The sequence below is a fragment of the Anabrus simplex genome, chromosome 9, assembly GCF_040414725.1.
Source record: "Anabrus simplex isolate iqAnaSimp1 chromosome 9, ASM4041472v1, whole genome shotgun sequence".
NCBI classification, from domain to species: domain Eukaryota; kingdom Metazoa; phylum Arthropoda; class Insecta; order Orthoptera; family Tettigoniidae; genus Anabrus; species Anabrus simplex.
The window spans coordinates 49,312,885-49,340,289 of NC_090273.1; the positions used below are offsets into that span (position 1 = coordinate 49,312,885).

The following is a 27,405-nucleotide window of genomic DNA, read 5'->3' on the forward strand; positions in this document are numbered from 1 at the left end:
TTTTCTTTGCGAGGAAACTGATCAATAAATGAGTGCATTTTTTCTAAAAATGGAGTTTCTGAGTTGGAACAAAACAATTTAGCGTTTTTCAATACCCAATTCTTAAAGCCACTTCAAAGTCTGATGAATGTGTTATGGAGAAAATACAGAAACGTGTTAAAGGATAGACGCCCTTGAGGGTGAGTTACGGGCAAACGTCAAACAGTTTGTCATAATAAGAGTTCAAGAAATTTTTAAATTCTGAGGGTAAAACTTGTTTACCGAGTCCAGTGTTGAATATAAAAACTTGAGATCGGCACTATGTCTGGATTAGGCTTTTCTGCCGCCAACCTTATGTGGAGGAATGTACTCACCACTGCGTGTTCTGAGGTTGTTTGTAGTGTAATGTGTTGTGTGTAGGTGTGTTGTAAGACGAACACAAATACTCAGCCCCCGAGCTAATGGATCCCGGTCGGGGATCGAACCCAGGGCACTATGAACTGAAAGCCATACGTTGACCATTCAGCCAAAGAGACGGATTCATACCCATGCGTTATTTTTGTATTTTAAAATATCTGAGAGACTGAGAGGTTTTACTCCTACGTAATACTAAAATGCAGATCAGACACAAAGATTGTCTTGTTGTTGAACTTTGCGCTGGAGGGAGAGAGACTGAGGATAGGAAGTGAACTGCTTTGACGCGCGCCTCTCCTGTGTGTTGGTGGTGGGGAGTTAGGGGAGGGGATGAAGCGGGGAGGGAGGTTTGCGCGCTCGGGCGACGGCGTGGAGAGTCGTATGGGGCCGGCTGGCTTGGTTATGTGTTGTGCTAGCTAGCGCTCATCTATGTGCTGCCTGGCCAGAATCAGTTGTGCTTGCGTTCGCGTGTAGTACGGTCCGCAAAGTAGCCTCGTGCGATACCGACAGCTCTGTGGATGTGAACATAACATACGTATGCGTGTTTGTATGAGCATACATCAGTTTGTGAAAAGTGCTTTAGCTTGTGCGCGGTAAACAAGAATTAGGGCCAGTTTTCTCCCTATCTCTTTTAAAAAAATACTGAAAAAATAATTTATGATCTGTATATAAAACAGAAGGGATAAGTCAGAGAATTATTTCTCTTCATATAATGTTATTATACGAAGTTTTCTCTTGACTTACAGCCAAACACGTGTCTTCTATGCGTGTTATAAAACAGCAAATGAATAATATTAAAACACTATGAACCGTATGAATGAATTGCTATGGTTCTTCCTATACGTTGCCTTTTGTGAATCGTGAACCAACCAAACCACCTGTGACGTCTGTTGTTTCTTATCAAAACCTTTTATCACGTTTTAATGACAATATTTGTAATATTCTTTTCTCTTGTAAAAGTTTGTTTGACACTGTGATCTTGTCCAGAGCTCCTGAAACTCGCTTTGTGTACGTCAGTACTTTGCAATATTAGCATAGATTTCCCTTCCGCTTAAATTACCGTGTCCTCGTTTTCTGTGTTTTATCTCATGCTAGTGTCCTCTCAACTGTCCGTTGTCTAAATATGTAACGATTAGCTAGCTAGCTTCTTAGTTAAGATTCACATGCTTATCTTCAGTACATCATTAGTCAAAATCTTCCTTGCTTTGTTTTCTGTCGCTTTTTGGAATGTAATAGAGTCCTTGTTAATTTCACCCTGCATTAATTGTTGGTAGTCCAATTACTCCTTTGTTTACCGCTCTCCTTGCTTAATAGTTTACAATACTACAAAATAGTAGAAAATTCGCAGTGAAGCAGTGATCTAAGTTGTTCCCTGTTGCATTATAGTGTGGGGCAAACATCAAAACACCTGGCGTCGGAAGGTGACCGCAGGAGATAATGATGATATTTGGAGAATCATCGGAAACTGGTCCAGTATTGTATCGTCATTGGCCTGTGTTGTTGTTCTGTGCACCAGTGTTGAAGGTAACTGTTACACCAACAGCTGCAGCATCAACAAAAACAACATCGCTCCCAGTTTATTCTTGTTGAGGTGATTTCTTCATATTCATGAAGAAAGACTGCCATCCCTACCTCCGACTGATAAGCAAATCAAGTCACCACTGATTGGAACCTGAAGAATTGGTTCTACTGGAAACCCTAAATATTAAAGGTAACAAGAACTATATTTCAATCTTAATTGTCTTTTTGCTACTTTCTGGATGCCACCGTTCTAGAGAATGCATTTTCGCTGTTAAATCTAAGAATTGATGCACATTTAAGAGTAATTTTTCTAACAATATAGCTTGGTTAGCATGTTTCCCGAACTTTTATCGTCATTTCAGAAATCATTTCATAATTTGAGAGAAAAAATCGTTACCAGTAGCGATTAATAATATTACTATGTACGGCCTACTATTCACACAGTATTTCGAGATTTGGCACATTTTGAGGCTATTAGAACGAATCATAATTACGTTATCATTAAAAGTATCTCCCGTTACTGCAAAACATGTTCTTTAAATACCCTAGGTTGAAATGTAAACAAAACTTGTGTACTAAGCAAGACCAGATAATCGTGAGGTAGGTCAAATTTTGGAATTTCCTATTGTACACTAAAATACAAAGCGATTACGCGTGGTTGAGTATATCCGCGAGTTCAAGAAAGCAGTCCTATTCTTTCCTTCATTTAATCCAGGAGTTCTAAGAATAGGCTTACTGTAATAATTGTTGAATTATTCTCGAGAAAAGATTGCGATGTTCTGTAAACGCATTGTCACCCACGTGCTAGAACCTTTACATAGCTCTTGTGATACGCTGACATTCGAATCTGTATTCACTTAACTAAATAAACAGTGAGCCACACATGTTACACTGCCGCACATCGTCAATCTCTAGGAATGATCTAAATAGTGGAAACAAAATCCAAGTAAACAAACAATTTAAACTCGGGTTTTTTTACTGAATATTCAGTGAGGAAATTAATTTTCGAACTTTAAGAACCCGCATTTCTGTGAAATATTAAAACGGACATTCGTTCTTGAAAGCGTTCATTCACCAGGATATATACGGTACATATAATTGTAGGATATTTTTTTTTCCTGTCCAGAAGCAGTAGAGGACGTAACAGGTGGCAATTCCAACCAGAAATGTTGACGATTTTTACACTAAGTTTAACAATAGTATTGTAATCTTTTTAGGAATATGGTAACTTGCATAATTATGTTGTTTACTCAGCCAATACCAACCGTAACGCTTTTTTAGTATTGCACATAAAAGACAGCATGATGATACTCTAGACCAGGGATGGCAAGCCTTCACCGACTACCGGGTCAATTAAGGTCTTGTTTATCACTGTTTACTGCCTTAGTGTGCCATCGGTTATTTTCCTTTAAAATCATCATGCCACCCCTCATTCGAGAAGTAGATTGCATTATATATAAATCTGTTCGACTGAAAGTTCATGATTTTATTTTGCAAACATCGCTGAAAATTACATTTTTTCAAACGGTCAGTTTTAAGAATAAGGTATAGTTTTGCTTGAACCTAATACAATTTGAAAATAGTATGGCCATATAATTAATTGTGTCATATCCTAGGTCTTTATTAAAGTGTAATGTTAAAATATGCTATGTTGCTAGATTTCGACCTATTTATTAAATGTTAAAAGCATTAAAATATGTTAGTATGTTGTCTGACGTATTCGCGTGTCACCTAGTGGCACGCGTGTCATAGGTTCGCGCTCACTGCTCTAGACCTCGCTATGTAACATGCCAGCGAAATTCTTTGCATTCAAAACATAATAATTTCAGTTTTTCGGACAGTAATATTCGCCTAAATATATTTTATATTATCCTGAAATACGAACGAATATGAGTGAACTTCGTTTCATCTATTCCAAGATGCATTCATTTTATTAATAGTCTATACTTCCATTCTCTCAAAAGCAAGTAGGAAGGACTATGATATTTCCAATATAATATGTCTCCTTTTTTATATATTAAAAGTAAAGTAGTTACTCTTAGATGTGCTGCGGAATGGCATCCAGATAGTGGCCAGTTCTTTTTGACATACGTACATACTGTTTAGTTTCCTTAGTGGACAGGACTTCAGTGCTGACTTTGGACTGTACGTACAAGCTCAACTTGATCTCAATGACACCGCAAGTCACGTGTACTCGGTTATCCGTCATTTGTGACTTGTGCTGACACGCGATTTGTGTATTTATTAAAGATTGTGGACGTGGTCCTGTTTTTACATAAGAATACAAACGAAATTGATCTGCTGTCGCTATACTTCAGAATATCCCGACGGTGGACTCTTAATGTACTTCGTAAAGTTATCTTGGTTTATCTCGTCTCAACCTTAAGAGCGTGTCAAAAAATGTCCGAACTTTCCGTTATTTTTTATACTGTATTAGTGCTGGTACATACAACTGTATGATTAAGGAGAAAATCTGTTTCCGTCTTGTCATTCCTAGTTTATTTGATCGTTCTCGTATTAAAGGATTGGGCAGTATGATTCATTTACCAGGACTAATTTCCTTCTTCAGAAGTAAGCAATAGACTACTTTCTTTTAGACTGTGTTTATCTACTATTAACTCTTTTCTAGTTATTATTTATTTCACACGGGAGCATTGTTGAGTATCCCCGTCAGGAAGTCGTAAAATTTAAGAAACGAGGTTCACTCAGCCTACACCAACAATGAGTACCAGGTTAATTCCTGAGGGCAAAAGGCGGCCGGGCGTAGAGCTAACCACTCTACCCCATCACGTGCCAAGGTTAACAATGGTGGAAGCCTTAACCTTCCACTCCTCCAACGGCCTTCATGGCCTGTACGGAGGTGACTGTGCTTTGCATTGTTGAGTGTGTGATGATAGGCCTTATAAGACTTCCTTGTTCACGACATTACAATAGTTTTACACTTTCTAGGCCTATAAATTCGTATTTCAGTGCGACGTTTTTCCAAGTTACCTTCGGCCGCCTGCCTGTTAATTCTTTTCTTTCTTATTTACAGTCCAGGGTTGGTTTTTCCCTGGGACTCAGCGAGGGATCCCACCTCTACCGTCTCAGGGCGGTGTCCTGCGAACGAATTACATTTGTCGGGGATACCAGGACATCGCCTAGGTGGCCTCACCTGCTATGTTGAAAAGGGGCCCTGTGGAGGATAGGAAGATTGAAAGGGATAGGCAAGGAAGAGAGAAGGATGCAGCCGTGGCCTCAAATTAGCTACCATTCCGGCATTTGCCTGGAGAAGAAATGGGAAATCCACTTCGGCGATAACTGAGGCTGAATCGAAACCCGTCCTATTCAGGTGACCTCCCGAGACTGAGTGGGCCCCGTTCCATTTCTCGTACCACTTTGTGAACTTTGTGGCAGCTAATCACACTAAAAGAGGTGAACCGTTCCTTTCTTCCCGCGCGAAATTTAAACCATTCCTGCACTTACACTAAAACGACCATAGTTCCTTAACCATTCATGCAAGGGATATTTTTATCGTTATAAGTAGGGCTCGGATTTTTAGGAAAAGTCTCTTGTTTGATTGGATTTTGATGCAAATCATGTGATTAAGGTCACAAATAAGTGGTCTTTATTTGTCGTATAAATGCATATTTTGGCTATTTTTGTCATAAGGTTATATTTTGAACGATTTTCGAAGAAACATCATATTTTGGCCATATTTCGTCGGTTAGACGACAGCTGTAGTAGATGTGCAAAATCATCTTCAACTTACCGAATTCGAATTAGTGTTCACAGAACATGAATCTTGTCATACACTTCAATTCCAGCGGCGGAGAAGAATGAAAAACGTACGCGAGTTTGCACTATAAGCCCTGCCGCCCTACCGTAAGGTATTGAAAGACATCTAGCCTACTTAATTTGTTTCTTGGTACCTACTCAATTTAAACTTTAACGCATTTGAATAGTATTAATGAAATCTGGGCTTAAACGTTCGAAAATAATTTAAAATGTAGATTTACTTCTAGTTTTCTCATATTTCAAACCATCAAAGCAGATTACAAAGATGTTCTGACTTTCAAAATGTTGTGTGATCTAATAATCTTAGCGAACTTACAGGTATGTATTCACAAATGTTTGAGAAGTGAATCAAGGACAATTGACTGCGATTAACTGCTAAACATGCATATTCAGACAATTAATATGAAAGTAAGAATAAATACAAATGTGTTTCAAAGGAATTGCCACCGGGCGAGTTGGCCGTGCGGTTAGGGGCGCGCAGCTGTGAGCTTGCATCTGGGAGATAGTGGGTTCTAATCCCACTGTCGGCAGCCCTGAAGATGGTTTTCCGTGGTTTCCAATTTTCACACTAGGCAAATGCTGGGGCTGTACCTTAATTAAGGCCACGGCCGCTTCCTTCGAACTCCTAGACCTTTCCTATCCCATCGTCGCCTTAAGACCTATTTGTGTCGGTGCGACGTAAAGCCGATTTATAATTGTATTTTAAAATGGCCATATTTAGAGTAATCATTTTCCGGTCATATTTTGTAATTTTTGCCTCATATTTCGTCACTTTTGAGGTCATATTTCGTCACATTTGAGGTCATATTTGCTTGCTTATTTAGGCTATTTTTAGATCTTAAAGATCCGGGCCCTAGTTATAAGATTTGGTGAGGTGATTAAACAATTTCCTTTGATAAGGATTAACCACCACAGAAACCAAGAATAGTGAATACATCAGTCCACATAACTTTGGCCAAATCTACATGAAAAATGCTGGGATATCATGATTGTAATTTTTGTTCCGCTAAATGTTCTACCCATGTAACAACATTCACCTACCTCACTGACTTCATTTCATAGTCTAATATTATGTGCATCACCTGGCTTTATTCCGTTATTTTTGTTTTGGATTGATGTATTTTCATCTTGTACTCCTTCTTTGATCACCTCTTCTAGAACTCTGATCCTTTTTTTCCAAGTGTCTCGATACTTTATTTATTTATTTGACTTATTTTAGTGGTGAAGTTTGGGCGTGTGGCCCTCTCTTACACTTCACCACATTTACAATCCTTTTCTGCAGATACATTACCTTATAATTTAGCATAATCACACACACACAAAATAAATTCAAATATTACACAACTATCAATCAGTTCTACATATACTAGAGAAACACAGTCTATCGCCATTCACACACTCAGCTGTATAGTGCTCACGTCAGTCTGTAAGGTTCAACAGGTAATCTCGGCAAGCTCTCTTGAATTTAGACACTGACTGGTAAGGAATTCCAAAGTCTGGAATATTAAATGAAAAGTAGGGGGGGGGGGGGCAAACAGTAAACCCTTAAATATTAAGTATTTATGAAATATATTCAATTGTTTGTCTTAATTTAACTGCCTTGTGAATCACAGGCAAAATTTATATAATTTATTGACGTGAAAATCATGGTGAGAACACTGAAAAGAAGGCAAAAACAGTCATTCGTACGATTTAAAGAAAACCATGGCGCAACAGCCCCGAAGAGCCATGGTCTACCAAGGGACCGCTGCTCAGCCCGAAGGCCTGCAGATTACGAGGTGTCGTGTGGTCAGCACGACGATTCTGGACCGAGGGCACCATCCCACCGTAATATAGCTCCTGAATTGTAATCACGTAGGCTGAGTGGACCTCGAACCAGCCCTCAGATGCAGGTAAAAATCCGTGATCTGGCCGGGAATCGAACCCGGGGCCTCCGGGTAAGAGGCAGGCACGCTACCCCTACACCGCGGGGCCGGCTAGTACGATTTAAAGGTGGGCAGAAATTCCATAACCTAGTGCCAGGAGGAATCTGTCAGGTTGAATACAGCGCTGACTTTCAAGTTGGGGGGTTCGATCGCAACTCAGTCCTATTGCATATGTAGATGGTCGAATACGCTACTATCATGATCAGCACCAGAAACAACTCCTGCAGAACAAAATCTCCGGAAGCCGTACGTAGTAAATATGACGTATTTCTCAGCGTATCGCTTTAGAAGTGAGTTGATGATTATTTTGAAAACATGTTTTTAACTTGCAAAGTAAATTCTTGTCCTCTTGTTCCTTAAGGTGGCATAGCTCGTTTTAGGGACACCCTCAATAGAGGTGAGCTGCATGTACTTTCTTAAACACATACCAGCACTCCTGTCGAACTTAAACCACTGATGGTACCGGGAATCGTACTCGAGCCTCCTACAGCGACAGTAACCGTTACACTGAGGAGGTGGGCAATTCACGTGGTAATATCCTATGAGTAGAGTAAATTAAATCTGCCATAAATGACCACAAATACCTTTCTCAACTACTCTAGATTTTATAGCAACTGGATACAGAGAAAAATAACCAGAACTTGATTAACTTTCTGGTATGGAACCTGAATCACCGAAACCAATGAATTATTCCGTCCGGTAATAGTGATTGTGGTGCTGTTAGTGGTGCTAAAGATGTGGGCTTCGTTCTTTGTAGTGGAGCAAAGGTCGTGTCCGAGGAGCCCAATGCTAATTTGAAGCATAAAGTGACAGCTTCTAATTTAATGAGTACACTGCAGTAATTTGTGAAGTGGGTCAATTAGGATGCTCTACTCGCCCACTGAAGATACGTTTTATTTCCCAAGAAATATTACTTCTTCACCCAGACATCGGAAGGGACCCAGAAACTCTCAACCTAGAGCAGTTTAACGAAAAAAATGAATGAATGAATAAATCACTTGAAACCCTACATATTGGCTGGAATCAGTTTTGATAAGTGTGAGCATAGTATTGTAAGGCAGGAAACTGCAAGATTATAAATATCTTCTTGACGCCTACAATCAGCGTTTCATTTCTAATTATGATTTTCTTTTAATTGTTCTTCTGTTTGACTCTTTTCTCCATGACAGTCGCAACTATGAACAACGAGGTGAATTCATGTTCGAGATTCGGGAACATGTTGACTATATTATCTAGTAAATCTGTTTAATCATAAAACTTGAGCGGAATTTAGCACATATTTCTTCACGTTCATCCTTGACACTGATTGCTTGATTGTGATGATAAGATGCTAAATACAACGCTGTTGCGAGAAAATGACTTCTTCTATAGACCTATTGTCTAAATTCACGTAATAAATGTGGTCGAAAGTTTGCATATCATGACTGACTGCGGTAGTGAATATTGTTTTAAAAGGAAATACAACTGGGCAATCGGCTCCCCTTAGGACTAATCACAGGAAAAATGAAGGAGGAAATATGGTGACGGTAAAGGAAAGGAAGGATTACAAAGAGCGTGAAAATGAAATACTCCCTAACCGTCGCAAATGTAATGCCGTCGGGGTCGGGAGGAAACCATAGTTGACCACGAGAGGTCGGATACGAAATGAAAAAGTGAGGATCCTGACAAAAGTAAATGGAAGCAATGTCAGACTTGAAGGTCCCTTCGGTGCCAGTCATCGGTTCTGCTTAAATTTGATAATCAGTTATTGTGTGTTTATGTGTAACTTCGTCCTAGGACTAACATAGCATTTGTGTGGAAACATTATGGGAAGACCCTTAAGGAAAACCAGATTTCGAACCATGGAACGGAGTAGCTTTTCATTTATTTTATACACCGTAGGTTTATCCTGTCATTTTCCTATATCTAAATTCGTTTGTTCAGAATTTAAATAAGTAGGTCTTTAGGACACTTTACCGCCCGTTGCATTTCTTGATGGAGACAGTAGCTTCCACTGAGGTCTCGGTCTCATTTTTGGCTGACAGTATGGAAGTATGAATGGTACTGAGAAATGACATTCGGTGCTCGAGTTGCGTGTTTGAGTGCTTTAAAAGTTGCTACTCATACGGTCAGTCATACTGGCGACCCAGTGGGAAAAGCAATGGCAAACTAAATCACTCCTCGTCTTGCCTGTCATTTTAACGCTGTCATCGATTTTTGCTGTTTCTTATAACCACACAACCTCTTGTAATGTTGTTTGGGCCGGGTTGAGGTGCTGGTCTTCTCACCTCCAATTCTGCAGGTTCGATCCAGACTCCGTCCGTTGGCATTTGATGGTGCTCAGATACATCAGCCTCGTGCCGGTTTATTTACTGACACCTAAAAGAACTCCTGTGGGACTAAATTTCGGCACCTCGGCGTCTCCGAAAACTGTAAAAGTAGGCTAGTTAGTGGAATGTACAGTAAAAAAACATTATTATTTATTATTGACGTTATTTGAGAACCCAACCAGCCTCTGGGTTGATGGCGTAACGTATAGGACACACTATCTGAGTCCTTGGCTGAATAGTCGAGGTCCTTAGGTCAGTGAGTCTCGGGTTCGATGCCCACGCAGGCCAGGGGTTTTAATCACGTCTCAATAATTCCTCTGATTCAGGGACTGGGTGTTTGTGTTTGCCTCAACACTCTCCTCTTACAGTTGGCTTTACGTCGCTCCGACACAAATCGGTCTTATCGCGACGATGGAATAGGAAAGGGCTAGGAGTTGGAAGGAAGCGGTCGTGGCCTTAATTAAGGTACAGCCCGCATTTTCCTGGTGTGAAAATGATAAACTACAGAAAACCATCTTCAGGGCTACCGACGGTGCGGTTCAAACCCACTGTCTCCCGAATACAAGCGCCCCGTACGGCCAATTCGTTCGGTAATCTTCTCTTCATCTTTACAAAAGTGGCAAATCAAATCATGTATAGAGAGATAGGAGAGATAGGAACATGCAGTAATATGCCAGGCTGAGTTGCTCAGACGGTAAGAGTTGACTCCAATTTGGCGTGTTCGATCTTGGCTCATTCTTATGCTATTTCAGTGTGGCTTATGACGCCAGCCTCATGAAGATAGATTTACTGGCTTGTAGAAGAACTCGTACGGGACAAAATTCTGACACCTTGACATCTGCGAAAAAATTAGATTTTATGCAGCCGAATTATAATCGAGTCTTTTCGATACTAATTTTGTTTCGAAATGACTTAGTTTTATACACTAAATGACGTTTTTACGCACTTCAGATTGTAAATATGTACACCAACTTACAACCATTCCGTACATTTTCTCGTACAAATTCTTGGACTGCTATGGTATAAAGATGGACAGTGGATCAGCTGTAGAGTGTCGGCATCCGGATCGCAAGATAGTGGGCTCAAACCCGGCAGACGTAGTCCGATTTTTGAAAGGCGGACAAAGGTCCTTTCGACACCCCATGTCCTACGTTGTCGACATGTAAAAGATTAATTTAGTGTTTATCAGACAAAATTAATTAAAACTCGTAGACACCAAAGAGAGGTTTAGCTGTGGTTTTAGTATACTCCGCCATGTAGTAGGCCTAGAGTAAAACGTAACGTCGTAATTGACAATTAGGCAACCAGATAGCGTCACATTGAAATTGTTGCTTACGGTATCTGAGGCCGTACGATTATTATTATTGCTTGCTTGTTGTTTAGAGGGGCCTAACATCTAGGTCATCGACCCATTATTATCACTATTATTATTTCTTTCTTTCTTAATCTGTTTACCCTCCAGGGTTGGATTTTCCCTTGGACTCGGCGAGGGATCCCACCTCTACCGCCTCAAGGGCAGTAACCTGGAGTGTGAGAATTTGGGTCGGGGGATACAGGTGGGGAGGAGGACCATTACCTCGCCCAGGCGGCCTCAGCTGCTATGCTGAACAGGTGCCTTCTGGAGGATGGGAAGAGTGGAAGGGATAGACAAGGAAGAGGCTTTAAGTTAGGTATCATCCCGGCATTTGCTTGGAGGAGAAGTGGGAAACCATGGAAAAACACTTCGAGTTTGGCTGAGGTGAGAATCGAACCCACATCTACTCAGTTGACCTCCCGAGGCTGCATGAACCTCATTCCAGCCCTCGTACTAGTTTTCAAATTTCGTAGCAGAGCCGGGAATCGAACCCGGGCCTCTGGGGATGGCAGTTAATCGCGCTAACCTCTACACCACAGAGGCGGGCACATTATTATTATTATTATTATTATTATTATTATTATTATTATTATTATTATTATTATTATTATTATTATTATTCGTGAAGTCCCTAAAAGATCGGGCACTAAGTAGTCAGAGGAAAGAAAACAGGCACACAGCGAAAGAATGAAAGCAGTATGGTCTGTTAGAAAGGCGAATCATAATAATGTAATGCGTAATCCAACAGAATCCATGCGCAAATAATAATAATAATAATAATAATAATAATAATAATAATAATAATAATATGGGTATACAGTACAACTTAGGCAGCAATTTCTGTTTCTATATTTTCGGATTCGCCCACTTTTCAACACATTATGATTTTTTTTTTTACTCTAGCTGCAAGCTTAGGTTTGTATAACGTGTTTAACCTCTCTGAGCACGCGCCTCCAATCAAAACATAGTTGCACGCTCGCGGGATTTGGAGACCGCATTCTTTTGGTAATAACTACGAAATTATGTTTCGGGATTTAGACTATTTAATTTTTATTTCCTGTTGTTGTTAACAAAGTGTTTGCCTTGCGATTATTGTAAAATAAAACTAAATTATAAAGAAATTATCTGTTTCATTTATAAAAATTCAGGAAGTCATGAATTTTGAGGGAAATTATGTAGACCATTATTTAAGTTAATCAAATCTCACTGAAAGTTATTCTGAAGATTTCAAACAGCTATAAATCTTCAACTGTATGGAGAAAATCCATAATTACTTTCATATGTGTTATGTAGGCAAAAACAATCCTGTAAAATACAAGGTACAACAGCACGCGCGCGGAATGTGGGACCGCAAGTCCAATTCTAGGCTTACATGTTCGGTTGATCGTTTCATGTATCACACTGACTAAAGAGAATAAATGACAGACGTTTCCGGCTTCATCTAAGGCAATACGGAAGTATCCTTGAGTGCCTGCATTTTTCTCGAATTTACAAGCCGATAATCGCAGATGCGGGATTCACAGACCGCGCGCGTGTGACTGAAAGTATACAGGAGTAATGGCGACGACAACAAGAGTCCACCGAAAAGAAGTCCATAGAAATCTGTTTTCATTCGAAACGTTGCTATAATGTCTGAATAAATGCTACATTATTTTTTCTTCGCTGAAATAACTGTTACTAGTGGACCCGTGGTGCTCCACAGCATTCCTAAGAAATAGATCAGATAATTCGTGCCTGTCGTAAATGAAATGAAATGGCGTATGGCTTTTAGTGCCGGGAGTGTCCGAGGACAAGTTCGGCTCCCCAGATGCAGGTCTTTCGATTTGACACCCGTAGGTGACCTGCGCGTCGTGATGAGGATGAAATGATGATGAAGACGACAAATACACCCAGCCCCCGTGCCAGCGAAATTAACCAATTAAGGTTAAAATTCCCGACCCTGCCGGGAATCGAACCCGGGACCCCTATGACCAAAGGCCAGCACGCTAACCATTTAGCCATGGAGCTGGGCGTGCCTGTCGTAGTCATATTGCTTTGCCTGCCCTTTTCAATAGTTTTATGAACATTTAATACCGCTACATAATGACTGTCCGCCTCTGTGGTGTAGTGGTTAGCGTGATTAGCTGCCACCCCCGGAGGGCCGGGTTCGATTCTCGGCTCTGCCACGAAATTTGAAAAGTGGTACGAGGGCTGGAACGGGGTCCACTCAGCCTCGGGAGGTCAACCGAGTAGAGGTGGGTTCGATTCCCACCTCAGCCATCCTGGAAGTGGTTTTCCGTGGTTTCCCACTTCTCTTCCAGGCAAATGCCGGGATGGTACCTAACTTAAGGCTACGGCCGCTTCCTTCCCTCTTCCTTGTCTACCCCTTCCAATCTTCCCCATCCCCCGCAAGGTCCCTGTTCAGCATAGCAGGTGAGGCCTCCTGGGCAAGGTACTAGTCATTCTCCCCAGTTGTATCCCTCGACCAAGAGTCTGAAGCTCCAGGACACTGCCCTTGAGGCGGTAGAGGTGGGATCCCTCGCTGAGTCCGAGGGAAAAACCGAACCTGGAGGGTAAACAGATGATGATGATGACATAATAACTGATTCATTCGTAATTTAGTTTATAACACTTCTTTCCGTACAATATTCTTTGTTCTTCCACCATTCGGCCGTATCTGGATCTTAACTTTTTCAAACGATCTTGTCCGAGATAGTCCAACATACACTTGGCCGTGGCTTAATACTGGTTCGGGTAAGTAGACACCCACTTTTCCAAGAGTTTGTCAGTGCATTTTATTGTCATACAGAAGGCTAGTCGACTTCATACCTTCCCGTCTGCACGTAAGTAGACTCCTTTCTCTTAGCAGCATGTACGTTATTAGGAACGTTCTGCCATCTGTTGAGTATATTCAAAAGCTGGGGAAAGTCCGAAAATCGAAGAGTATCTACCGGAGAATAGTATTCTTCCATCATCAGAGGAAAGTGTTACTTGCTTAGCAACGTGCTAAGTACAGAATGTATTGCGGGTTAGGTAGCGTAGGCCTTCGCCTGCATTTATAGTGATCATTTAATGGTTTGATCTTAATAATAATAATAATAATAATAATAATAATAATAATAATAATAATAATAATAATAATAATAATAATAATAATAATAATAATAATAATAATAATTGTACCGGGCGGTACACCTCCACGCCGCTAATTTAAAATGTGCGCCTGTTGAAACTCCTCTGCTGGAGGAGGGCTGAACTTTATCTACGCTGTTAATTCTTTACCTTCTCAGAAGATGTCACCACGTGTAAAATTTTGAGTTTTTGAACTGTGTCATTTTTGATGTGTTTTTGTTTCGCCTGAAGTAAGAAGTGTAAACTTTCTCTCCTAGAGGACACTACTGAAGATCTACCATAGTGCAACCTAGTGCGGAGTCAAAGAACTATTTTGTTGGAGAAAATTTAATTTCAAGAGTTTGTTCTTTGTTAAATTTCTTTATGTCATTGTTTAAGTTGGCAATATTTACCCCTTTCTTCCCCTTGTTATGAATGTATCCAATCCCGAAATTCTTCTATTAATTTCTGACCAATCTGGTGTATCTTCCCCCAACTTGTATCGGTTGCGGGGTCCTACCCAATAAAATAATTGTGGGCGGGTGTTTTCATTCCCCTAACGCCTAGAACCTTCCACGAGAGGATATAAACTGCTGATTTTTGGGTCTCCGGGCCACTTCTGTTCCATCTTTCAGTGTGTTAAGTACATAGCAGGGGGCGGGAAGCGCCTCTTTCTTCGGCAGCGGTCAACAACAAGGTAATGGCCGATTAATAACTTCTTTCTTTGCTAGCTCAGCAGTTTAACTTTCGGGGCGGGTTCTAAGCGTTCAACCATGTAACCTTTTCCTAAAATGTAAATACAACTGGTATCTATTCTATTTTCAAACGACATATCGGGATAGAGAGTGCTTAACCCTCTCAAGCTCCCACTCACATCGTCTTGAGGTGAACTTATTTTTCTCAACCAATTCTTCCGTAATGTAATGTAAATTGCTATTAAGTCACCTCTGTAGTATGGGATTAGCCCTTGTATTAACGGCCTAGTGCCAAGTAGGTCTTAAGCAAAGTGTATTAGGAGTGCAAGTTCGCCTCCTCTCAAATTGTATTTTAGAGGTCATGTATTAACCTTCTTGTCATTTAACAGACCTCAGTAGGTTGGGTATTTTACCCCTGTGTATATGTCCTTTGAGGACAGCTTAAAGGTGGAGTTCGGAGTGGCCTATGATAGGCTTGTATTTTAGGGGGAAGTTGCCCTTTCTTGAAAATTGTGTTTCTGCCTCAAGGAGGCTTTTGGGTGTAATTCAGTGGCGGCTCGTGGATATCAGCAGTGGGGGGCGCACCTTAGTTTCATAATTCCACAAATATCTCAAGTTCTTCAAAACATGTTATCAAGATACACAATTCGAACACTATACGGTGCAATGCATATGCAATTGTTTTGATTATTATTATTATTATTATTATTATTATTATTATTATTATTATTATTATTATTATTATTATTATTATTAAATGCCTTTACTGGCAGGACCTAGTGTTTACAGTGCACTATGTCTTCTGGTATGGGCTAGAGCAATTTTGTTACTTTCATTGATCTGTCTCTGTCTTATCCTTGGCTTTGACAATATGAAAGTGACTGAGGTATGAGCGATGCTAGTAATTCCATTCCTTCTGAAGCCAGTCCCTGCTATGAATGGTGTGAAAATGTTGCTCATAGGGTCGGTTGGTGCGTGCATTTCAGTGGGCTTCGCAGACTGATATGTAACAGCAACTTCTGGCTCAGTGAGGAAAACAACGGGAAACTACCTCACTCATTTCCCTAGTATGCCTCTTCAGTGATGCCTAGGCCATCTATGACAGCTGATGGCAGAGCTGTTGAGGATCCAACCAGCCTTAGGGCTGAAGACTGAACAAACATACATACAGATTTTTATTATTATTATTATTATTATTATTATTATTATTATTATTATTATTATTATTATTCAGTAATTATTATTCAATAATAATAATAATAATAATAATAATAATAATAATAATATAATTGCCTGTTCTTGTCCACCATCGAGTTATGTTTACGAATAGTTTCATTGTAGTGATCACTTACACAAGACACGACATTGACTTCACCAAGCATTTCAAAGTCCATGGTACTATTGATATCACCCCTGTGGTGATCCATTTATCTCCTTTCCTAGAACGGGAGAATAGCGGGCAAGGAAAGCAGTAAAAGGTTTCTGAGATATGACTTCCACATATCCGCGAGTTCTTGTTATATACGTCAGGAGAACTAATTTGTCTTTGGAAAGCCCTATTTTCATTTTTCTTTGTCTCCGGTTTTTTCAACAAGAAGTCTGGTGTCGGCCTAAAACACTCCTTCAGTTCGACTTTCTTCTCGGTAGAAAGAGAAGAAAACGTTAGTTCTTTAATATGTTCGACGGTAATCATACTGTACGAAGTGCATATATAACACTACGGCTAGATATAAATCACATCCTTTCTCCTAATTTCACCTTGTCACAGTCACATCACGGTCATTCATCAACACAAAGTTAAACATCGCGCTCTCCAGTGAGTATGGCCAACATGAGTCAAGTGCGAGGAGCCAGTAGTTACAGTCGTTACTCGTTTCGTTAGTTAATAATCCTAAAAATTACAAGACTATTTTAAATGTATACCGGCACATTTAACTCAGGTAAGTGCCTCAGTAAAATAGTTCCTAGTTTTAGGAGAGAAATGGCATAAACTGACCCCTGTTAAATAGAAATCATATCACCAATGTTTCGGGTAGGTTGGCTGCAACGATGGGCCGCGGCAGAAACGCGCCGGAATCTCCGTAGAAAAGCACATCTCTACTGCGCCTCTGATTGGCTCCCTCAAGGCCAGTCAAGCGAGACTCGGGAGTATTTGGTCCGCTGTGAGAGAGCGCCCTCCTGCGTAGGGCCAGCAGAGCATCGCGCCGCAGCACAGTACAACTCGCGCCCTTGATAATAATCTTATAGTAAAATATTTCCCTTGTTAACATTTAAGATTAAAACTCCCGAATTTAATGGAACCCCGTGGGGGGCGCGCGCCTTAGCGCCTCCCAAACGAGCCGCCACTGGTGTAATTGGAAGCAAATGTTTCTGGCATGTTTGGGGGTTTTCGGCCCCTTTGTTGTATGGTGTTCATTGTAAGGTTGGGCTCATTGCTCAAGAATTATGTTTCTGACTTTTGAAGCCCCATGTAAATGTATTTTTCAATCGTGTTTCGGCTACTAAGTACCTGTTCTATTTGTTGTTACCTAATTTTGAAAAGAAAATATAACCTTGTTAAATTTTAAAATTAATTTCACTTTAGTAGCTTGAGACCTATTCACCACCCAGCACCTTCTTTCATGCATAACTACCACAAAAACACGGTAACAATAATAATAATAATAATAATAATAATAATAATAATAATAATAATAATAATAATGTTATTTGCTTTACGTCCCACTAACGACTTTCACGGTTTTCTGAGACGCCGAGGTGCCGGAATTGAGTCCCGCAGGTGTTCTTTTACGTGACAGTAAATCTACAGACACGAGGCTGACGTATTTGAGCACCTTCAAATACCACCGGACTGAGCCAGGATCGAACCTGCCAAGTTGGGGTCAGAAGGCCAGCGCCTCAACCGTCTGAGCCACTCAGCCCGGCATATTTGATCGTGAAAATAAATATATTTCCATTGGCTTTTCGAGAAATGTAAGGTTTTTTCCTGTACTATTGAGACGATTTAAAAACTCTTGGTACAGACCACACCTTTTAACTCCCTCTGGTTTAAGAGCTTGAGTTTTGTGAAACATTCACGTTAGCGTTTTATATATAGAGAGATTATTCGGTTGCCTGACGATTCTTGTGTGCAACGCGTGCGTGAAACACTCATATTTCTGTACTTGTTACATAAGTAGGTTTAGTGTGAAGTAAAATCAATAATAATATTGTTATAAACGCAATGACAAGTCATTGTAGATAGAGGGAGCAGCAGAAAAAAGAGACATCGACGGGACATTGCATGTGACTGCGGAAAAAGCCAGTGTTAAACTCTGAAATAATGCCTTTGAAAACTGAAGTGCTTTACGATGCTCATTTCTGCCCAATATAAGCTTTATCTAGCCTCCATGGCTCAGGTGGCAGTGTACCAGCCCCTCACCGCTGGGTTCCGTGGTTCAAATCTCGGTTAATCCACGTGAGCTTTGTGCTGGACAAAGCAGAGGCAGGACAGGTTTGTATCCGGGCACTCCGATTTTTTCTGACATCTTTCATTCCAGAGACATTCTCCAATATCATTTCATTTAATCTGTCAACGCTATTGCAGGTAGGAAAATAGAGAGTACGAGTAATCTTCACATCATTCTGCCGCTGGCCAAGTGCCTACTCTCTTAACTGCAGCGTGGAAAGCCAGATGTTACGCGACAAAACGAGAAAACTAGATTACAACGGAACGCTGTTGTCATTCGTACGGGCAGCTCAAAACAGTTACCAACTACATAGTAGCACGAATTTAATATTATTATGACAAATACTGTATAGCATTTATTTCAGACATAGCCTACCTCACATCGTTTAAACAAGTTATTCACATTCTGTAATTTCGCTTCGGTAATAAACTGCGTTGCATGTGTTACTTTGGCCATCATTTCTGTAGTACGAGGTTTATATCTGTAAACTTTGCCCTTTAGCAACCCCCAAATATATCCGGTCATCAAATCGTGGACGAAAAGCATTTATAGAATTGGGAGTGTGGTATGGGCTGTGGCACCGTCCTGTTGAAAATATCTGTAATCTTTTTCTTCCTGAATCAGTTCATCAAAACTGGACGCAAAATTGTTTTCACATACCAAGCTGAATACACGCGATCATCAAAAAATATAGGCCCAATCATCCGCCACGGGCTTACGGTAAAACATACCCCCTGGGCTTTTGTGCCATCTTCAATATTAGAATTCAGACCCCACAGGATATCAACTCGAAAGACCCGCAACAGGCCATTATTATTATTATTATTATTATTATTATTATTATTATTATTATTATTATTATTATTATTATTATTATTATTATTATTATTATTATTATGGTAATGGTAGACCAAGGTACAAATATGACGAGGAAATTAGAGCAGATGTAGGATGCAATAGTTACGTACCAGTCTATGGACTGATGGCTCAAACAACAACAATAACATTATTATGATTATTATTATTATTATCATCATCATCATCTGTTTACCCTCCAGGTTCGGCTTTTCCCTCGTACTCAGCGAGGGATCCCACCTCTACCGCCTTAAGGGCAGTGTCCTGGAGCTTCAGACTCTTGGTCGGGGGATACAACTGGGGAGTATGACCAGTACCTCGCCCAGGCGGCCTCACCTGCTATGGTGAACAGGGGCCTTGTAGGGGGATGGGAAGATTGGAAGGGATAGGCAAGGGTGAGGGAAGGAAGCGGCCGTGGCCTTAAGTTAGGTACCATCCCGGCATTCGCCTGGAGGTGAAGTGGGAAACCACGGAAAACCACTTCGAGGATGGCTGAGGTGGGAATCGAACCCACCTCTACTCAGTTGACCTCCCGAGGCTGAGTGGACCCCGTTTCAGCCCTCGTACCACTTTTCAAATTTCGTGGCAGAGCCGGAAATCGAACCCGGACCTCCGAGGGTGGCAGCTAATCACGCTAACCACTACACCACAGAGGCGGCATTATTATTATTATTATTATTATTATTATTATTATTATTATTATTATTATTATTATTATTATTATTGCGAATAAGCCCATTAGGACTATGCAGAGTACTTACAGGCGTGCGTTTGCCTTCCTTTGTGCTCATATTTCTGTCATTCTTATACTGTGAGCTTCCTTTTTGTCTTCAGACCAGGTTGTTTCAGTCTTTTTTGGTATTTACTCTTGGTAAACTTACCATTTGTGGATTTTGGATCTGAAGATTACCCGGTTCTGGACATCTGCTGCTGTAATTCCTGCCTGTTTCAGATCAGTTTTGATTTCGCCAATCCATTTCACTGTGTCTATTTTGGAGTTACTCCTGTTTTCATAGAATTCGACTATTTGTTTTGTTAAGTCTGTCTGGGTGCATTCGTTCAATATGTCCATAGAATCTTAACCTTTATTATTATTATGTTGATGATGATGATGATTATTATTATTATTATTATTATTATTATTATTATTATTATTATTATTATTATTATTATTATTATTATTATTATTATTATACACAGCAAAAATACTGGTTGCCGTGGTAATTATAAGGGTGCATGTTGGTTGTAATTTACCTGAAAATGCTTACCAGAGGCATGCGTAATATGTTTATAAGCAAGATGATATATTGTGTTTGATTTAATAGCCACAGCAGCTGCAGTGCGATAAAAAAAAAAAGGGACTCCCGGTATAATTACCACCATTAGTCACGTATATGTGTTTTGTAGAAGCAGAAGTTAGTAAAGAATAGCTGTTATGCACTTATTTTTTATTACAAGCGAACTGGCTGCTCGACGCTTACCTAAATCTATTGTGATGTCCTACGTAATACGTTTAATTCGAGCTATGAAAATAATGTCAGTAATAGATTACACAGTTCAATGGCTGAGACTCATTCTCATATTTCTGAATCTTGTTTTACCGAACAAGCGGCTATGCGGTCAGCTTGCATTCGGGAGATTGTGTGTTCGAAGATGGTTTTCCGTGGTTTCCCACTGTGACACTAGGCAAATCCTGGGACTGCACTTTAATTATGGCCACGGTCGCTTTCTTTCCACTCCCAGCCCTTTACTATCACATTGTCTCCGTAAGACCTGTCGGTGTCGGTGCGACGTAAAGCAAACTGTATAATAATAATAATAATAATAATAATAATAATAATAATAATAATAATAATAAAAAGTGAGAGAAATAAATCCTTGATAACGAAGTAGATCGGAAAGGAAGCGGTCTACTGTTCTTCTCATCTATACTCCCTTTATTTTAATTTCTTTTGCAAATATTTTACCGAGCTCGATAGCTGCAGTCGCTTAAATGCGGCCAGTATCCAGTAATCGGAAGATAGTGGGTTCGAACCTCACTGTCGCCCTGAAGATGTTTTTCCGTGGTTTCCCTCTTTCACACCAGGCAAATGCTGGGGCTGTACCGTAATTAAGGCCACGGCCGCTTACTTCCCATTCCTAGGCCTTTCCTATACCATCGTCGCCATAAGACATATCTGTGTCGGGGCGACGTAATGCAAATAGCAAATGTTTTAACGTCAAACCGACACAGTTAAGCCTCTTGCCGATTAAATGAAATGGAGTATGGCTTTTAGTGCCGGGAGTGTCCGAGGACATGTTCGGCTCTCCGGATGCAGGTCTTTTGATTTGACTCCCGTAGGCGACCTGCGCGTCGTGATGAGGATGAAATTATGATGAAGACCCCCGTGTCAGCGAAATTAACCAATGATGGTTAAAATTCCCGACCTTGCTGGGAATCGTACCCGGACTCATATGACCACAGGTCAGCACGCTAACCATTTGTCTGTGATAAGATAAGACTGGGAATGAAGCTGGCGTGGCCTTAATTAAGGTACTGCCCAACCATTTGCTTGGTGTGAAATTTGGAAACCATGTAAAACCATCTTCAGAGTTGCCGCCGATGGGGTTCGATCTCACCAACTCTGGAAAGCACGCTCTATACCTCAAATTTCGAAAGTTCCGACGTGACAGCCAACCACGCAGCGCTATTGAACGAACCTTCTTCTTCTTCTTCTTCTTCTTCTTCTTCTTCTTCTTCTTCCTCCTCCTAGCCTTTTTCACAATGTCTTCATGTCTGTGGTTGGGTAGATTTGGCCCAGTCTTACGGCCGTGTGTCCTTCCTGACGCCAATGCTATATGAGGGAATGTATTCGCTATAGCGTGTTTCTGTGATGATTAGTGGTGTACCGTGTGCAGAAGAAGATGCGTTTTAATAAGGACAGAAATACCCAGATTGCGAGCCAGAGGAATTAACCATACACATTTAAAATCCCCGGTCTGTTCGGGATTCGAAGGCCAGTACGCTGACCATTCAGCAAAGGAATTAAACTAGTGAAAAAATAGTGTCCCATAAAAAATATGGAAATTTCAGTGTTCTCTCTTGTAAATTAGGTTTCTTTTCAGGAGGTTCGTTCACAGATCAATAATTCTCAGCTAAACATCATGATTCATCTGTGGGCAGATAAAACTCAAATCCAATGCATTTGAAGGTGCTCAAATATGTCAGTCTCGTGTCGGTAGATTTACTGGCACGTAAAAGAACTCCTGTGGGTCAAATTCCGGAACCCCATCACAAAAAAAGCATAAAAATATGGTTAATGGGACGTAAAACCTATAAACATTTTTATTATTACAGAAGAACCTCGTAATCCGGACGAATTGGGGCTCTACGTTATCCGAATTAATGAAAGTCCAGATTAAACAGAATAACTTATAAAATGAGGTAAGGTGCATATTTAAACACTCCGTACGTTAAAAAGAACATGTACAGAACAGTATTTTAGATTTCATAAATACGATTTAGTATACAAGACCACGGCCACTTCCTTCCCTCTTCCTTGTCTATCCCTTCCAATCTCCCCCCCCCTCCCCTCCCTACAAGGCCCCTGTTTAGCATAGCAGGTGCGGCCGCCTGGGTGAGGTACTGGTCCTCCTCCCCTCCACAGTTGTGTCGCCAATCCGAAGTATCACGTTCCAGGACACTGCCCTTGAGGCGATAGATGTGGGATCCCTCGCTCAGTCCGAGGGAAAAACCAACCTTGGAGGGTAAACAAATTAAGAAAGAAAGAAAAAAACATTTTAAACTTAATATGTTCTACATTATATCTTACTGTGCTTCAATAAGATTAAGTTTTATAAAATAAATATTCAAACATTGCCCTCTAAATATAATTTTACAACTTATTAAAATTTCTACAAGACGCAATCTCACTGCTTACAGCGCCAGTTAAAATTAGTAACCAGTATCGGGGGATCGTGGGTTCGAACCCTACTGTCGGCAGCTCTGAAAATGTTTTTCCGTGGTTTCCCATTTTCACACCAGGCAGATGCTGGGGTTTTACCGTAATTCAATCCACGACCTCTTCCTTCCCATTCCTAGTACCGTAGCTGTTTTCTGACCCTTCTACGCCATAAAACCTATCTGTGTCGGTGCGACGTAAAGCAACGTCTGTTTTTTTTTTTTTTTTTTTTTTTTTTTTTGTGAGCATTTACAACTTTTGTTGTATTGCTGTATGAATGTATAGTACAAATCACTAGAGTATAATGCATTTTTCCATCGACTTCCACGCTGATACAATGTATCGAAGAATAAAGAGCTGAAATGTGACCGCCCCAGCGACACAAGCCCCAAATTCCCCACTCTTCAGAATTTGCGCCAACTATGTCTCCTAGGACTGGCCACACGCGAGGGTTATCATTCTCAGCTCTTCGTGAAACTGAATTGGTTTCCCATGAAGACATCTGCCGGACAAAGACTGAATTACTATAAAGCAATGTGACAGGTCATTGTATCCGGCATTTTGGTTACTTTAGTATGTGTTCGAGATTTCAATGAATCCAATATTTTAGGATTCTGAAGATATCCTCTTATAAAGCATACTAGCTGATGTACCCGTGTTTCGCTACGGAATTCTACATTGTACACAGAATTCTAGGTTAGGTAGTGTACACCTTGTGAGCAAGATTGTATTATATTGCTTAGCTCTTAACGTTACCCTACAAACGCGACGGGGAAGTCACCAAACGTCTTTTCTCATATGAAGACTGGGTTAAGGAATTTTCATTGTAATTGTAGGCCCGCTTGCCTACCATTAGTCACAATCAAGTTTGGGAGTTTTCATTATAATGGCAAAGACTCACTTTCCACCTGCTTTTTTACATCCTCAGAAAGACTGTCTTAGTGGTTTTCCCAAGTGAAGTGAACATAGGTCATTACAATGGCGTCAGTTAGGAATGGCGTGATTAAAAGCAATAACGTATGAAATACTCTATCAAATGAAAAACCACGCATTTTCTCACTTGTAACGAACAGTACTACACTGCCGATCTAACAGTCCAAAGTTCCAGACCTGGAATGACCAAGCCGCAGACAGCCGTGATCCGTGAACACTCTTCGTCTTTTTTCTGTGTGGTGGGGGGCAGGGTCGAATAGTGGAGAGTCCCAGGGAAAATCTATGCCCTTTTACTAATCTGTTTCCTAGGAGTACCCGATGTGTCGGAAAATCTCATTTCACTGCACTTGCGGCGAAAAAATCTGACTTGGAGGCAAATTTTTTCTCCAAGCCAGAGGAGAAAACCCCACTTCACTGCTAATTTGGAATAAAATGAATGAACAATTTAATAAAAGTGAAGAGGAAGACGCTTTATAAGAAACGGCTCTTTTTAGGGTTGAATTTTGAATTATTTAGTGAATTGTGGTGCTATAATTTGGAATAGGCCTAAATTGTAATTGTAGACCAGGCCATACTATTACTCAGTGAGCCTCTGCCAAATGTGGACACTGCTCATTCAAAACAGCGCGTCAGAGTAGGGATCGAATAGCTGGAATACTATGATGAATCAGTGTGTTACGTACCAGCAGTACGGTATCAGAAAATGTATGAAGCAGAGGACTAGCATGCTAAAGAAGAACGTTTTGTAACTCCCCAGCTATTTCCCGCCAATATTCAGTCAGGCTGTTATACTCGGTACGCAACAGTAATCCCATCTATTGGAGTTGAGGGCACCATAAGACAAAGAACATCCCAACAAACAATGGTCAATGTAATGTTATTGTTGATCAATGTTGTGCGCTTTCTATATTGTAGGCCTTCATATTTATTTTTCGTCCGACTCTAAAATACTACTCTTATTATAGTCGATACGGTAAAACTGAATAAAAAGTAATGATCGGAAATGGTATTCTCTATAACATTTGTTATGTAGTACTTTTCTATAGGACCAATAACATAGGTATTTAAAAATTAAAATTTAAGCGCCTACCCCTGAACTACCATTTTATCCAGGGTCAGTAAAATTGTCTGCAACTTAGACTATAGTTTCGTCTTCCCCGACTCTATATATCGAATTTCATTCAATTCTCTTCACCCATTTTCTCGTGGCTCGGCGTTGATGGGGACTTAGCAACAAAAATAAAAATTCATGAATATCTGTGTTATCATAGCCGGTACGGTAAAAATGTATAAGACATAAATGATCGGAAATTTAATTCTATGTAACTTTAGTTATCTAGTATTTTTCGATAGGACCACTAATAATATGAATATTTGAGAACTGAATTTTAGGCCTTCCCCTAAACTACCATTTCACTCAGCGTGAATAAAATTATTTATAGCCTAGATTGTAGTGGCTCATCCTCCGACTTTACATACCGATTTTCATGAAATGATCTTCACCCGTTTTCTCGTGATGCTTGTACATACATACATACATACATACATACATGCATACATACATACAGACAGACAGACACACCGGGCGAGTTGGCCGTGCGCGTAGAGGCGCGCGGCTGTGAGCTTGCATCCGGGAGATAGTAGGTTCGAATCCCACTATCGGCAGCCCTGAAAATGGTTTTCCGTGGTTTCCCATTTTCACACCAGGCAAATGCTGGGGCTGTACCTTAATTAAGGCCACGGCCGCTTCCTTCCAATTCCTAGGCCTTTCCTATCCCATCGTCGCCATAAGACCTATCTGTGTCGGTGCGACGTAAAGCCCCTAGCAAAAAAAAAACAGACAGACAGACAGATAGACAGACAGACAGAAATTACGGAAAAGGAAAAAGTGCATTTCCTTGTTACTGTGGACATGACCGATACAGAAATACTATTCTTTTCAAATTCTGAGCAATGTACAGACTAAACTCTTATTTTATATATATAGATATAAGCCGTAGAAGTAAACATTTCTTCGACAGATGGGCTTCAGAGTTAATTTTTTAGGAGCTCATAATAAAATGACTAATACACATTGCACCTAATAATAATAATAATAATAATAATAATAATAATAATAATAATAATAATATGCTTTTCAATAGAACCTCCGTGTCTCGGGTGGCAGAGCGCCGGCCTCTCGCCGCTGGGTTGCGTGGTTCAAATCCCGGTCACTCCGTGTGAGATTTGTGTCTGACAAAGTGGAGGCGGAACCGGTTACTCCAGTTTTCCCCGCCATCTTTCATTCCAGCAACACTCTCCATTATCATTTCATGTCATCTGTCAGTCAGAGGATGGTTGCCTACTTGTACTTCCTCTTAAAACAATAATCACCACTACCATCATCTGTCAGTCCTTAATCATTGTTCCACAGGAGTGCGACAAGCTTCGTCAGCCGGCATAATTCCTATCCTCGCTGCTAGATGGGGCTTCAATCTAACCGTGCCTGGCCCAGACAGAGGAATTTCAGTATGTTTTTCAGGTCCGTTTACCTACTAATGTTCTTAAGACGCCAGAATTTTACCTCGTAGGACATTCTTCAAGGTGACTGTAAATCTATTGACACAATCGTTCCACATTCCGACACAATTAATCTATCGAACTCCCCCCCCCCCCCTCCGCCATCAAAGACCTGCATCTAAGCAACTGCACAACATAAACAGCAAGATTTTTACTACTCTATACAGAAACTAAATTCTTCTTATTCTTTCTGACCTTATTTCCAATTTCTTGGAGTCGGCACTTCGTGTGGATATGACCCAGTTTCATGTCTGGATGCCCTTCTTGACGCCATCCCTGTGTGTAGGGATGTGTTTACTATTGCGTGTTTCCGAGGTGGTTAGAAGTGTAGTGGGTGTGTTGCGTGGACGAAGACATGTATATTAAGAGGAACACAAATATCCAGTCCCCAACCTGGAGGAATCAACCATTTATGTTGGTTCGTCAGCCCGAAGATTGATAGGATCCTCACCAAATTTACCATCAGGTGCATGCAGTTAAAATCCCCTTCCCAGCCTGGAGTCGAACTCTAGACTCTCTGAACCGAAGGACACTACACTGTGAAGATTTAGCCAAGGAACCGGACTGCACAGAAAATGTGATGAGATATTAAGGTTACCTCACT

The 27,405-nt window shown here is 40.6% G+C and overlaps 1 long non-coding RNA gene across 1 annotated transcript in view; it reads left to right on the plus strand.

The window, feature by feature from the left end:
* The first annotated feature begins 844 nt into the window (after positions 1-844).
* LOC137502189 (uncharacterized) overlaps positions 845-27,405 on the plus strand; it is a 186,546-nt gene continuing 159,985 nt past the window's right edge. Inside the window, exons 1-2 of the long non-coding RNA XR_011018709.1 lie at positions 845-1,204; positions 1,780-2,104. This is a non-coding gene — a long non-coding RNA (uncharacterized lncRNA). The remainder of the gene's footprint in view (positions 1,205-1,779; positions 2,105-27,405) is intronic.